The following is a 13,712-nucleotide window of genomic DNA, read 5'->3' on the forward strand; positions in this document are numbered from 1 at the left end:
CCCATTGACACCCCTGGATCAATGTTAATCCAATCTAATATTTGTCAAATTGGTCGGATCATAGTCGAGCCTTGATTCAATTATGTTGGGTTGATATATGTTTTTAAAAATACTTAAAATCCTGAATATATTTTTTCTAAAATATATTTATTTATATTCATAAAAAGACAATACTGACAAAAATTGGTGGTTCATGACCAAACCAATTGTATTACAAAAACTGATCAAACCCAACATGACCCATGGATATTTCCTATTTTTAGAGCATTGTTTTGAATTAGCTAGAGTGACGATTCTTTGAAGGCTTTGTAAAATTAAAATTCCTTTAAAATTACTCGAGCTAGTTGTAGAAGCAATTTGTTGGGTGGTTCTACCTTGGGATTTGCAACTTGCTATTGATCCTTCTTTTGATTTGTTATTCTCTAAGATGGACCTGCACCATAAAGCCTTTGATGCCTAAGTCAAATCTCCAGAAAAATTTGGCAAAGTCTTAGTATATTAAAAATTGAGTACCTTTGATCCTTCATATGCCCATTTTATAAAGGATAGGTTAGAATCCTTCAAATCACTGTTTCTAAGTTCTTCCTTATCCTTCTTACTTAGGATTCTATACCATTTTAAGCTCCCTTTGATTTGATATCTTTTTGAAAAGATGTCTTCCATATATCCCACTCAAATCCTAACAAAAGTAGGGATTTGTTGGGATGTAGGATGCCTTGGAATATCGTGCCTTCCACGAGATCATTTCTCAACCTAGTAGTCCATGAACTCGAATTGATTTCAACCTGATTTTTCTCTTGATCCACAATTCACAGTGCTTTCAATTCTCACTCGAACCATTGAACCACACTTTCCCTTCTAGTCTAGAGGTGCACATGATTTGGATTTGCAGCAAAATTGAAATTGAATCAAACATGATCGGTTTTATAAATTTGGAATTGAATCAATCCAATTATCCTATAGAACAGAATCAATCCAAATCAATCTTAATTCGGATCATTTCTCAATTTTCATACTTATTATTTTCAATAGTAAAATTAAAATAGTTAAAATTTAAAATTTAAAATTAAGCAAAATAAATATAAAACAAAGTATCGCACATAACACATAACACACATAAACAAAGTATCAACATATTTATTATTTCAACATAAACAAAATATCATGCATAACACATTAAAAATGAAAATCATGAAAAAATTATAAAATAAATGAAAGAAACTAAGAAAGATGGCGAATAACAAGGTGAGGGAAACGGACGAATAGATTTTCTTCAAAGAACTTGAAGAGAAAATAGATGAAAGAAATTAAGAAAGGGATTTGAGACTTCGAGTATTGTTTGAATTTTTTTTTTTTTTTTTTTCATCTTTTAAGATTATATATATACCCCTAATCCAGAATCGAACCAAATTAGTCAATTTTTTTTTACAATCCGTACCCTAACCAAACCATGCTCAATCCAAATCAAACCAATCCAATCCAAAAGGTTTCTGATTGGTTCGATTCTTGGATTTACCCGATCTAGCGTGCACCCCTATCCTGACCTACAAACTGTGCAAATCTCAAGGTGACACGGGTGTCTTCTTATGATCTACATAATTTACCCCTCCACATTAGTCTTAACTATTTTTTCTTTTTTTGTTCAGTTCATTTTCGTCCTTTGTTATCCTCATTATTTCTTATTGACCAGGTGATAAGTAACTTGATTCAAACAAATTGGATTCACCACATTGATCAATCTCTTAATTAACGGATAACATTATATACTCATCATTACATAACTTATTTCATATATGAATTTAATCTCTAGGTATGAAGAACGAAAATCAACATTATCAAACTTATCATTAGGTTGGCGGCCATCAAAAATCTTTTCTAGCTATCTCCAAATATAGTTGGCTTACACCGAGTATAAAATCGATAGACCTATATTAGATCAATGGAAAATGCAGGAATGACATCAAAGTCGACACCATTACACACATTGTTAATGTGGATGTGTGTACAGCACCATAGATGCTTTTCATCACGACACGAGTGAAAAGCATCTATGATTATGTGAATTCCTCCCCATCAGCAATGTGTGAAACGATGTCGATTCTTATAGGATTTTGTGTCACGTGTTGAGAGCATAAAATGCAGACTTGAAGGTGCAAGCAACTTGTTATAATGGCGGGTATGTAGAATCCAGTTAAAATATAGGAGTACCCACCACTTAGTGGTGTGTAATTAATGTTAAAGCGAAAGATGCAAAAGCAATTAAATAAAGGAATTGGGTTAGTTAGAGATAATTATCAACTTCAAATCTGGTGTTGTGCTCAACTGGTAGCCAAATTAAGAAAGGGAAACACTTTCCTTACTAAAATAGTAAGATTTTAAGCCTTACTGAGCCGTTTTACTCAAATGGATTGCCACAACAGCAATCCAACATCACAACACTAAGTTTCATTGGCAAACTCAGATCCAAAATAATAAATTTAAAAAAAAAAATTCTTTTGAACTTGATCGAAGATTTTGAAAAAAGACAACTATCAAATTTTCACATAATTCTCAAATTTAAAATTGAAATTCAACAGTGAAAAATAACTTTTTTTAGAAAAAAAATTCAAAGGTCATGAAAAATTTTCCTCTACAACCCTAAAGTACTTGATCATGTTTTTGGAAACCACAAGGCAAGCTCAAGGACCCATAGTAAGGGTTAAATCCTTACAAACTTAGTAAGGCTAGTTGAGCGCATTAAGAAATTCAGTGAACTTAGTTGGCTGCCTTCTAATGATGTTGTTAAATGACATAAATACCCTTCAATAATTCAATTATAAAATACTCTCACCACGTTTCACTTAATAGTTTTAAGAAGATTATTATTGATTAAGTAACCATCAACCTTATTTTTGTGAAGACCATATTCATCCAACCCTCGAGATTTCGTTACATTAAATCAAGTGTTTACCCACCTTTTTTTCATAAAAAATAATTTATTATTCTAATTGCAAGCACGAAGTTGCCCCGTCATTTGCGGTATCATTAGGTGCTAGTCAAGTCCTATGATGATTTTCACTTTGGAAATATTCTTAAATTGCCAAACTTAATGGCACTTGGAAAGAAGTCTGAGATAAATTAAGATAAAGTCGACGCTCTTCCAAGGTCCAAAGAGTTGTCTTGCTTCTCTAATTTACTTATAATCAAAGTGTATACCCTATTAATCTAAGCTAGTAGTGGAGTGGACCTGAAACACTGAGCTGGTTTTTGCTCACAAACTCCTCAGGGATTGGCATGTCAAGCATACAAAGGTAGTTTTTAACAAACAAGGGTACTTTTGTAAAGAGTCATGATAATCTAACTACTCCCCAATAATCGATTATCTGACGTGACAAGTTTGGGAATCATAGATCTATGTTCCTCAATATACACAATTCTCTCGAGATACACTTTTTTATGAGAAAGTGCAATTGGAATATATATTGAGGAGCACAAATCTATGATTTTCGAACTTATCCAGGATAGTCAATTGATTGTGCCATGCGGGGTAGTAAAATTATTATGATTCTTTAGTAAATTAGAAATGCCATTCAATACACGTGGATACATGTGATTAGTAGACCCAAGATTTCTGTGGGCTCTGAGAGAAAAAAAAAAATTCCTTAAATACCATAAAGATAAAAGGTGTACACGTCAATATGCAAGCATGGGACCTATGCACACCCTAATTCCCAGGCAAGAGGGTCCTCATAACAAGAAACAGTTGGTACTAGTATACAATGAGTCCGATGATGGATGACAATTATCTAATTTCCTTGGAGATCTACTAGATTCTATTCTTCCTTAAGAGATTGTCTCAGTTCAAGGGTGTGTATGATTTGAGAAAATAAAGTTTTATCAGTGGAAATAATTTACTAGAAAACTGATCTCCAAAAATGGACTTTATTAGAAAATTAGCTAATTAATTTTAGAACAATCAATTTGCAGGTAAAGCTGCATTTGCATGGATTTTCTTGAAATTAAAAGTAAAATTGTTCCATTCATACCATTAAGAGAACTAGATGCTGACAAGGCATGCTTAATGCAAGGAATTAATAAATGAAAATTCTAGCCCCGACCATCAAATGATTTGTTAAGAGGGAATAATCCTAGAGATTCTCTAGAAAAATATGAATCTCTAAGAAACTTATGAGTTCTAATTTTCGTCACATCTCAAAGTAACTTTGACACGTTGGGTCTTAATTTAATCCAGTATACATCAATAAAAATTTTAGAACAAGAGTTTTCATGATCAATCGAACTTATGAACATGACTTACATCCAATGGTAAATTAATGATGAAAGGGATGTCCGGACCTGTAGGCCCGACCAGTTGGGACAAGGTAAGTGACCTCTTAGAGTATCATATCTTGCCCAAATCCCTTAGGTACATGATATAATCAATAAACCACACAAATCAGATAAGCCAAGATGAACTCAAGACTTCACTTCTTTTTTTTTTGGAGAAAGAGACCCTGGCCACTACACTCAACACTTATTTGTTTACATACAAAGTTGAACACCCTAACGTTTGTTTTCTATCACGAAAATAAGAGTTTAGGTAGAAACCACTATTTTAATAGAAAAATAAAACCCATAATAGTAATTAAAATCTCAATTAAATAGTCTACTAAAAAATTCTAATTATATCTTCATTGTGTCCAAAGAACCTAAATCAGGAAAATAATATTTAAGTAGGATCAAGGCCGAGTTGTTTTTTTTCTCACAGTGCTCGAAGGCTCCTCGGTGCTTGTCATGTCAAGAATACAAGGGTAGTTTGGTAACGAATAAGGGTACTTTTGTAAATTGAAAATGCCATTCAGTACGTGTGGGTACATGTGACTGGTGAATCCCAGATATCTGTGAGCCAAAACCAAATCATCAAAGCCAAGTAGATTTTTTTTCCTAATTTTATAAAATGATAAAATATCAGTAATACCTATAAATTGAAAACTTTCCGAGTTTGACATCGTTTGAGCCTTTGAGGTAGGTTAGAAAAGTGAAGAATAAATTATCAAAGAAAACACTCGTCTCAACCAATTGTGTGAGGCTCTCCATCAGATTAATGGTTGATGTGAGAAGGAATCCAAAGAAAATGGTTCCCTAGAAAGATCTGTACTCATCCTTAGCAGTTCAATACTAATCTCTAGGAAATATGTGTGTCTTCTCTCATCTCGGTCATATGTCTCTTATGTCTAATGAAGAATCTCAAACGTTGCTTGAAGATAGAAAAGTTCAATTATATATATCAAAGAAGGGTCTTGATATAATACAGCAACTCTTAATACATCGATGTAAAATAATAAAAAATTTACTCAACGAGGCTTACTTGATTACCTCTCCAAAAGATTGGCCCCTCCAAGAAATGCCCAATCTTTTGTGAGACACTTGGTTGTCCTCCATCCATCACAAATTGACTTCCTATCCCCCTCTCCAAATACGGACAATTTGCTGCCATGCCATTGTCTCAGGCAAGGCCACCTGGTTTGGATTTGGCAATTATTAGGAGGGGTTGATTCAGTTAATTTAATTAGATATATATGGAACTTTTCAAATCAATTAGATGGGAAAATTAAAATAAAAAAAATAAAAAAATAAAAAGAAAGAAAGGAGCGGAAGGAGTAAAATATTGCCGATTTTTAAATAAATTGCTGATTATTTATCAATAATTTTTTTGATTGACTCAAATTTTTATTTATTTTTTATTTTTTTATTTTTAATTTTCATGAAAATGTGGCATTTTTAAGACTGAATTTCATTTAGCTCATCATAAATATTTATGGATACAAGATCCATAGAACAGAAAAAGAGTACCTTCTCGTCTTTCCATCAAACCCTAGAAGAAAATAACCCCTCAGCCAAGTAACAACCCACACATTTTATCGGGCCCAGCGTTCTATTTCTCGAAAGTGATCGAAAACTGTTTGAAATTGAAGTTTCATTCCATTATAACTCTACCAATAATGACTTGGTAATTTGTCGGAATTGGATGGTCAACATTGAAAATATCAAACTTGTTACGTTCCTTTCCTATGTTAAATATTTCAGATTTCCTGAGCACAATGCCCACGTATCTGACCACGTATCAAGAATCAAAATATTTAAATATAAGGCAGGAACTAAAAATTTAATTCTCTCTAAAGTCATCTCTTCTCAAAATGTTGGTTTCGGATTCTAGCCACACAGGTGGATCATGAGCATTATTGAGAAGACTAATGATAAAATAATGCGTTAAAACGTACATGATTGACGTGGCAAGTGTACAAGATCTTTTTCCTTGTGTGTCCTGAAGAAAAAGATCTATGGTTCTCTGTACTTGCCATGTCGTCTGCGTACATCTTAACATGTTTGTTTATAACTACTCTATTGAGAATATTTAACTACTCCCCTTGAGATGTCAAACCATATCAAAAATAAATTTACCATTTATTTTAATCAAGCAGATACCGTTTTATGAGTCATCTTGAAACAAGATTTAGATGTGAGACTTCCTTCAAGGTCCATATTTTAGTTTCTGCATCATACATTAATAATTTCATTAAATGATCTCCTATTTCTTATCCTCAAATATAGGGAATTCAAGGAAAGATTATATGGGGAAGTTAAAAAGGGAGCAGATCCTTTATGGCGTAAAATCCATGTGGCACTCTACAAATGGGAGAGAGCCATATCATAAATAATTTCTCATCCCTCTTTGTATTCATGATTTAGACTTGATTTAAAAATAAAAGGAAGACTCTTTTGGGCTGATTCAAGTCTTTAAAAATGAACAGTCACTAAACCCCCAATTTTTTAAAGGTGGGATTCTAATATTTTATTGATGTCGCGCTCATTGAATTGTCAAAATTGCCTTACAAAGAGCAATAAGGATATTGTGCTACAGAGGATTCACTCTCAATAGAAAAAAAAATGTAGGTGTTATAGTCGTCTCCTCTTCTTCATTTGCAAAAAAATATTTTTTAAAAGGTAGAATGGCAATGATAATATATTGGGATTTGAAAATACTTGTATTATTATCATTTATTGATGAATTTTGTTGTTAATGGGATAAGTAGCGTAGATGTAAATAGGTAGAGTGACAATATGATATTATAATGAGATTTGATGGATGAAAAGACTTGTAAAGCTTGTACAAAATCAAATTCAAATTTATGGTGGAAAAGAGAGAGATTGAGATATAGAACAGGATTTAAAAAAGTCATTGTGGGCTATTTTTAGTCTTTTCCTCCCCAAATAAAGATAAGAGGAGTATTTGAGGAGACCGTTGCATATGCTCTAATGGCTACATCAACAAATGTAGTAGATCTTCCAACTCAGTTTAGAAGAAATCAAGCAACAAGAAAAATAATATTACCATTTAAAATCCTATACTTTAGTTTCAGACGAGCATAATTTTACAATTGATCACGATCACAATCATCAGTCATTGTTATGAAATAGTATTGGTGTTTGTAGACTTATACAAAATATGCAATCTCAAAACATAAAATCCAACTATCAGAATTTATTCTAGGGATATGTCATATGTGAGTATCATAGGCATTAATATCTTATCAAGATCATTGAATTTCATATTTTACTGGTTGGGATTGCATGTTTTTTCATTTTTCATGAGTGCATGGATTTTCCTATAAAATATCATTGGTAAACTAATTAATGATGTGATCAAATCTAGTCCACTCAACAAGTTCTAAAAATATTGCCACTAATTAACTCCATTAACCCACTTGCCTTAAAAAATGTTATTAATACTATATTTTAGCAAGTTTTGTTCTCGAATAAACATTATCTTATATTTTATCTACCACCAAACAAGAAGAATCTAGGGGAAAACAAGAAAGAAAGATAATATAAAAAAAAACTCCATACTTCAGATAGTTGGTTGTTGGAAATCAAGCACAGAACTTGATTTCTTTGTCAAAAGCAAATAAATAATTACAATTCCCAATCAAATCAACTTGGTTAAGAGATACATAAACCCTTCTTGAAAATAGTTGAAGCTTCCCGTTTGTATAAGGGAACACAACAACACTATTTTCAGGATTCAACCTAGCTTAGACTCAATCTCATTCCTTTACAAATTTGCACTACCCGATAGAAACTTGAATATGAAGTTTCTTTAAGATGCCCAAAATAAATATGAATATGAAGAAAAAAAAAAGTCTCACAAAGAGTAGAGTGAAAATTGAGAGATGTGAGAAAATTGAATGAGTCATAAAAAATCAATGGAGTTAGGAGTTTTATATACTAATGAAAATGAACTTGGGGAAATTAATCACAATAAATTGATATATATCTCACAAAATCTTCTAATTAAGATGCATTGTACATATATTTATTAAATATATGTTTCAAAATATCTTCCAACCTTAGGTTTATCTCTAAATACATTCATCTAAAATTAATGAACTTTAATTTATGAACTAACATAAATGTTATAAATCTTGAACAATGCACCTAAATCTATTAATTTGGACTTACGAATTTAACTTTCAGACTAGATACAATGAACATCTTTGATTCATCTTTACACACTAAACATCCCATTTCGAAAGAAAGTTAAAACTCAATTTAAACTTAAATTTATTTATATAAATCATAAGTCAACATTGGTAAGCAAAACCAACTCCATATGAATTAAGGCCATATGTCCTTACTATGGTCTAAAGGAGTTGGGTTTCCCACATCTGACCCTCATTTTTAAAGAGTTGGTTTTGCAATTCAAGATCCTAGAGTATAGGACTCATAGACATTTAACTGTATTATGTTAATTTGTTTGGCGTACTTACATGGTAGCATACTTATAACAAAGAAAGAATGAATGATTATTTATTGGTGAACTTTATGTTAAATGTGAACATTTTTTGGCTGTAAAGAAATGTTAAGTTCCAAGCCCATTATAGAAATATCTTGAATCCAATGCTTTGAAAGAATGACGTGAGTGCGAAGATCCCCCATGTACTTAGTGGATGACACATTTCTAGTTGAACTATTTTGTCGATTGTGAAGGTCAAATTTATGATTGACCTCAAGATGTGGTTCAAAGTAAGATCATTCACCAATAAATCGCAAGAATAATGAAAATAAAGAACGAAAAAGAGAAAGAACACAAAAATATTTTTTCCGTGACAAACATCCTTTTACCTTTATTGCCTTGTACAATCATATGAATTTCAATATACATCGAGTTTTAATGTGTATGGATATACCTTTTTTAAAATAAAATTAAAAAAAAAAAAAAAACCTTTTTTATGACAGATTTAGCTAAAGGATAGTTTGATTTTCGTAAGCTTCAAAATTAGTATAGTGCAAAGTACCAAATTTATCTCAAATTTCCTTTACCTTTATAACTTCTTAAATTAAATAAGATGTCCTATACATCAAGAATGATGCATAGATAAATCACCAAATTAAATATTTTAAAGTTAAATATACGTGGAAACATTAGTACTCCTGTTGTTGTGGACCCTTCTTTGTGAAATCTTTGTTACGGTGTATGCTTGACCTTGGTGTACCCTTTTTTGATGTATACCCTACACCCTTTAATGTGGAGTAGACCTACTCCCTACCCTTCTTGGTTAAATTTACATCTTTTAACCTAGAAACCATGCCTTTTTTTTTTTTTTTTTTTTTTAAATATAAAATTACAATCCACATTCAATTCCTTGTTGTGTATGCCCAACATTTAATTGCCGCCTAACCTACTCAAGTCTCTAATTACTTTTCAAATGGAAATAAAGGGATTTCTGTATCAAGCACGACGTACATGCCTAGAACCTAATCAAACCATCCTTTTATCCTTACCTTTTATATCGGGACTATGGGGAAGGCCGAATCTGAATCAACTCCAACGCGTGGATGTAACCCTAATCAAGCAAGGAGCAATGATTTGCACATTCACCATGGATCTGAACCAAAAGGTTTAGCCAGCAAAGGTAACCCATCAATCTAACCCCAATTGAACGATTGAATATCGCACATCAGATGCATTTACCCAGTTCGAAGCACTGCCCATCCTTACCTACCTATCAACACATAAATCGCAAATCCCTCTCTACTTATAGGTGGATAAACTGTGAACATATTGCTTTGCCCTTTCTCTTCATCCTTATAGACTTGCTTTCGACAATATCCCCAAGATGAAAGATAGCAAATCAATATAAAACATCTCGATGGATGACTCTACCATGCAAAGATCCATTACTAATGCCACTACTATAGATGTGGAAAATATAGATTTGCACAACATGAGCCATACAAGAATCCGATCAAAAAAAATTATCATCCATCTTGGGATAGTCCCCAACCCATCATTAATCATGGTTAATCATGTTGTTTTCATTAGTTTCCAATGGACGGTACCAATTGCGAAGGTCAAATTTGTGATTGACCTTAAGATGTGGATTGAAGTAAGATTATTCGCCAATAAATTGCAAGAATAATGAAAAAAAATAACAAAAAAGAGAATGAACACAAAAAAAATTTTTTACGTGATTCGACAAACGTGCATACGTCCATGGGCTCCGAGGGCCTTTCCACTATAAATCTGATTTACATGACTTCCTATCTTTGGTCCAACTCGTCCTTCCTTCCCCCTCATTCCTTCCTCTTTTACAATGGCATTAGTCCTCTTTAAACAGAAAATCCTAATCCTAATTCTAATTACATTGAAAATATTTTTTTTATCCCTACAAATAAAATAATTATCTATTAGGAAAGAATCCTCTTAAATTGAAATTCGTCCTTAATTACATAGAATCCTACTCAAACTCTATCATGTATTTGCCTCGATATACATGTTGATGATGCGAATGAATGATCCAAATGGGAGAATATTTTATTCCTCCACATTGATCTATAATGGTGTGTGTTATAGGTGGCAAAGCCATGATGGAATTTATAAATATGAGCTCAGCCTTCAAAAACCAACATTTTATAATTCGTCCGCCACTCTTATCTGCCTAATGTGGAATTGGGTTCACTCTTCCTTGAGTCAATTTTAATAATCACTTTGTTCTTTAATTAGGTTCTTCGAGTCAATTTTACTAATCATTTTTTTTTTTTTGTTGTTGTTGTTGTTTGTTGTTGTTGTGCAACACTGAATTACTGACACCTTTCCAATGGGATTGGGTCTTTTTACTTTGTCACGTTTCTTTTTCTCTTCCCAACTGATAATATTCTTATATATGTGGATTGTGAAGTATCATCCATTGGATAGTGCCACGTAGGAAATCAAGCATATAAATGCCTAATTTCAAGACTTCTCTAGAGGTCATTTAAGAGGTGGCAAGCATTAAAGCATCAGACCACAATCCCTTGATAATGAAGAGGTCATCATTGCTATGGTTTGTGGAGCCTCATAGTACTGATCAACAAGGAGTCATTGTAAAACAAGCCACACGCTCATGCCGGTCCTCTAGATACAAGTTAGAAAAGTAACAATTCTCTATGCACTGCTAGGTCAACTCAATGTTAGACCTGATGTCGAACGCTGGCAGTAAAGCATTTTCCAATTCTGAATCCTCTTAAGATTACTTTAAAGTGTCATTATTCGACTTCAAGGTCCTTGAAAAAAAAAATTCAAGGGTATTTTCATAATTTCACTAATATTATGTAAAATCCTAATTAAATTTTTTAAGATATCTATATTTCTCGTTTTTGGTGGAAGGTTGTAATTAGTAACTGTGAGTTTTCTTTTCATAGTGAAATCATTATGATCCGTGAACCTATCTTATCTTGAGGGAACCACGTAAAATCCTTGTGTTTCTTTGTGTGAATGCATCTTGTCTTATGTTTGTTTTTCGATTTATTTTCTTGGTTCGATTGCACTTATTTTCTTAACAATCATTTCTTTATCTTAAAACAATGTGTGGTTTATCAAATATTTATACTTCGAACTTTTTTCTTATTTTTTTGTGTATCACCGAGAGGTAAGACTTAGTCAATTAAGAGTGGTTTTGATTAAAAGAAATGCCTGATTTAGTCCATCCATTAATTCAACTTTTTAGATCTACACTTGACAAAGGGTCATGATACTTGATCGACTCTATGATTGGCCTTCTCGAACGGTAACAACTGATCCATGTGCACAAATATACTTCTACAAGAGCGAAGAGCTCCTTCTGGTACTTTTTTTTTTTTTTTTGGAATCGAGGTATCCGGGTGTCTTGGAGCACCCAATTAATCCTTGGGACACATGAAATCTCTCTCTCCCCCTCCACACACTAGGTAATTTTTTAGATAAATCTTGGGGGGTGATTCGAATCGCATACAACGTGAAAAAGAGGTAAATCAATGCCAAAATCCAAGCAAATGTGATAGACCTTGACGTAAAATTTAATCCTTTTTCAGTGTCAAGTGGTAGAAATGACTCAGCTTAGGTGAATGGTTGTATCTTTGCTGGGGTCATGAAAAGACTTGGTTATAACACCCTTGAGATGGCCATTGCGCTTAGGCAAGTAAACAGTGCACTACGTGAAAATTAGAAAATTTGACAGAAAAATTCAACAGGCCAAGCTCTGAAATTTTAGTAATCGAATTTCGACAGCTCATGACCGTCGAAAATTTTTTATGTTCCTTGATTCGATGGCCCTGAACTGTCAAATTTCTCCCATCCTCCATTAATTTGACGGTTTCGACCCATTAAAAACAAAAATTCAACAATGAAAATTTTGACGTCTTGGTCCGCTGAATTTAATGAAATTTGACGGTCTTGGGCCATCGAATATGGCCTTTTTTCATGTTGTGGTAGCACTGTGCCTTGTGCTTGAGCTGTGCTTATGGTGTTGTAGTACTAAATGTTTCAAGATGGTGCCACCCTAGGTAAGGCTTGTGGAGTGTTATACGACATACGACTTGGTGTTGGATTGAAATTCCGTCAATTAACTCAGTAACTTCTTTGTAGAAAAAGAATCTGAGTATGTTTCAAGAGGCTAAATGGTAGAACGATAGAATGAGATCTACAGGTTATGAGCTAGAATTTGGGTCTTATGGACAGCCCCAAGAAAGAAACTCGTCAAATTAAAATAGATATTATTGGTTGGCCTTACAAGCCCATAAGAGATAGCATCTATAGAACTAGGCTTTCAAGTTCAAAAGTTTGCCAACATATATCAAAATCTATGTAACAACGAATACCTTACTCTTTATTTAGGTGCAGTATGGTAGTGAAGGCGTTCTTTCGACCTCTTGACTTAATTTTCAAGTATGGGTAATGGGAAGGTCCTTGGATGTAACATGTAAGAAGACTGTATCGAGGTGATCAACTGGGTCTCCCAAATCTAAGAAGAACTAAAGAGATGATGCCCCAAATGATTAATGTAAATTCCCTGATTTTTTAATCAAATTCTTTTTTTGGCTTAGCGGAAAAAAAAAAAAAGCAATGGGATGGTGTGGACCATAGTTTTAAAACTTTTCGAGGTGACTTGGCCCCAAAAATTAATAGAACCAACTCATTGAATCAATCCATTAACTTGGTTGAGTTAGATAGAAATGAACCATGTCGGGTTAGAAACTCCATCATGATATTAGGTTATATATAATATTTTCGTGCAAACCAAGAAAAGAACAACTTTTATTTATTTTATAATATTGAAAATTACTTTTAAACATTTATAAATTTAATATACATTTGCTTGAGGCACTTGGGTTGGCTTGTAGTCTTTACTTTATTCTACTATTTTAGCATTCAAGTG

This window comes from Akebia trifoliata, chromosome 11 (genome assembly GCF_017979445.1).
Source record: "Akebia trifoliata isolate Shusen 1 chromosome 11, ASM1797944v1, whole genome shotgun sequence".
Taxonomy (NCBI): Eukaryota; Viridiplantae; Streptophyta; class Magnoliopsida; order Ranunculales; family Lardizabalaceae; genus Akebia; species Akebia trifoliata.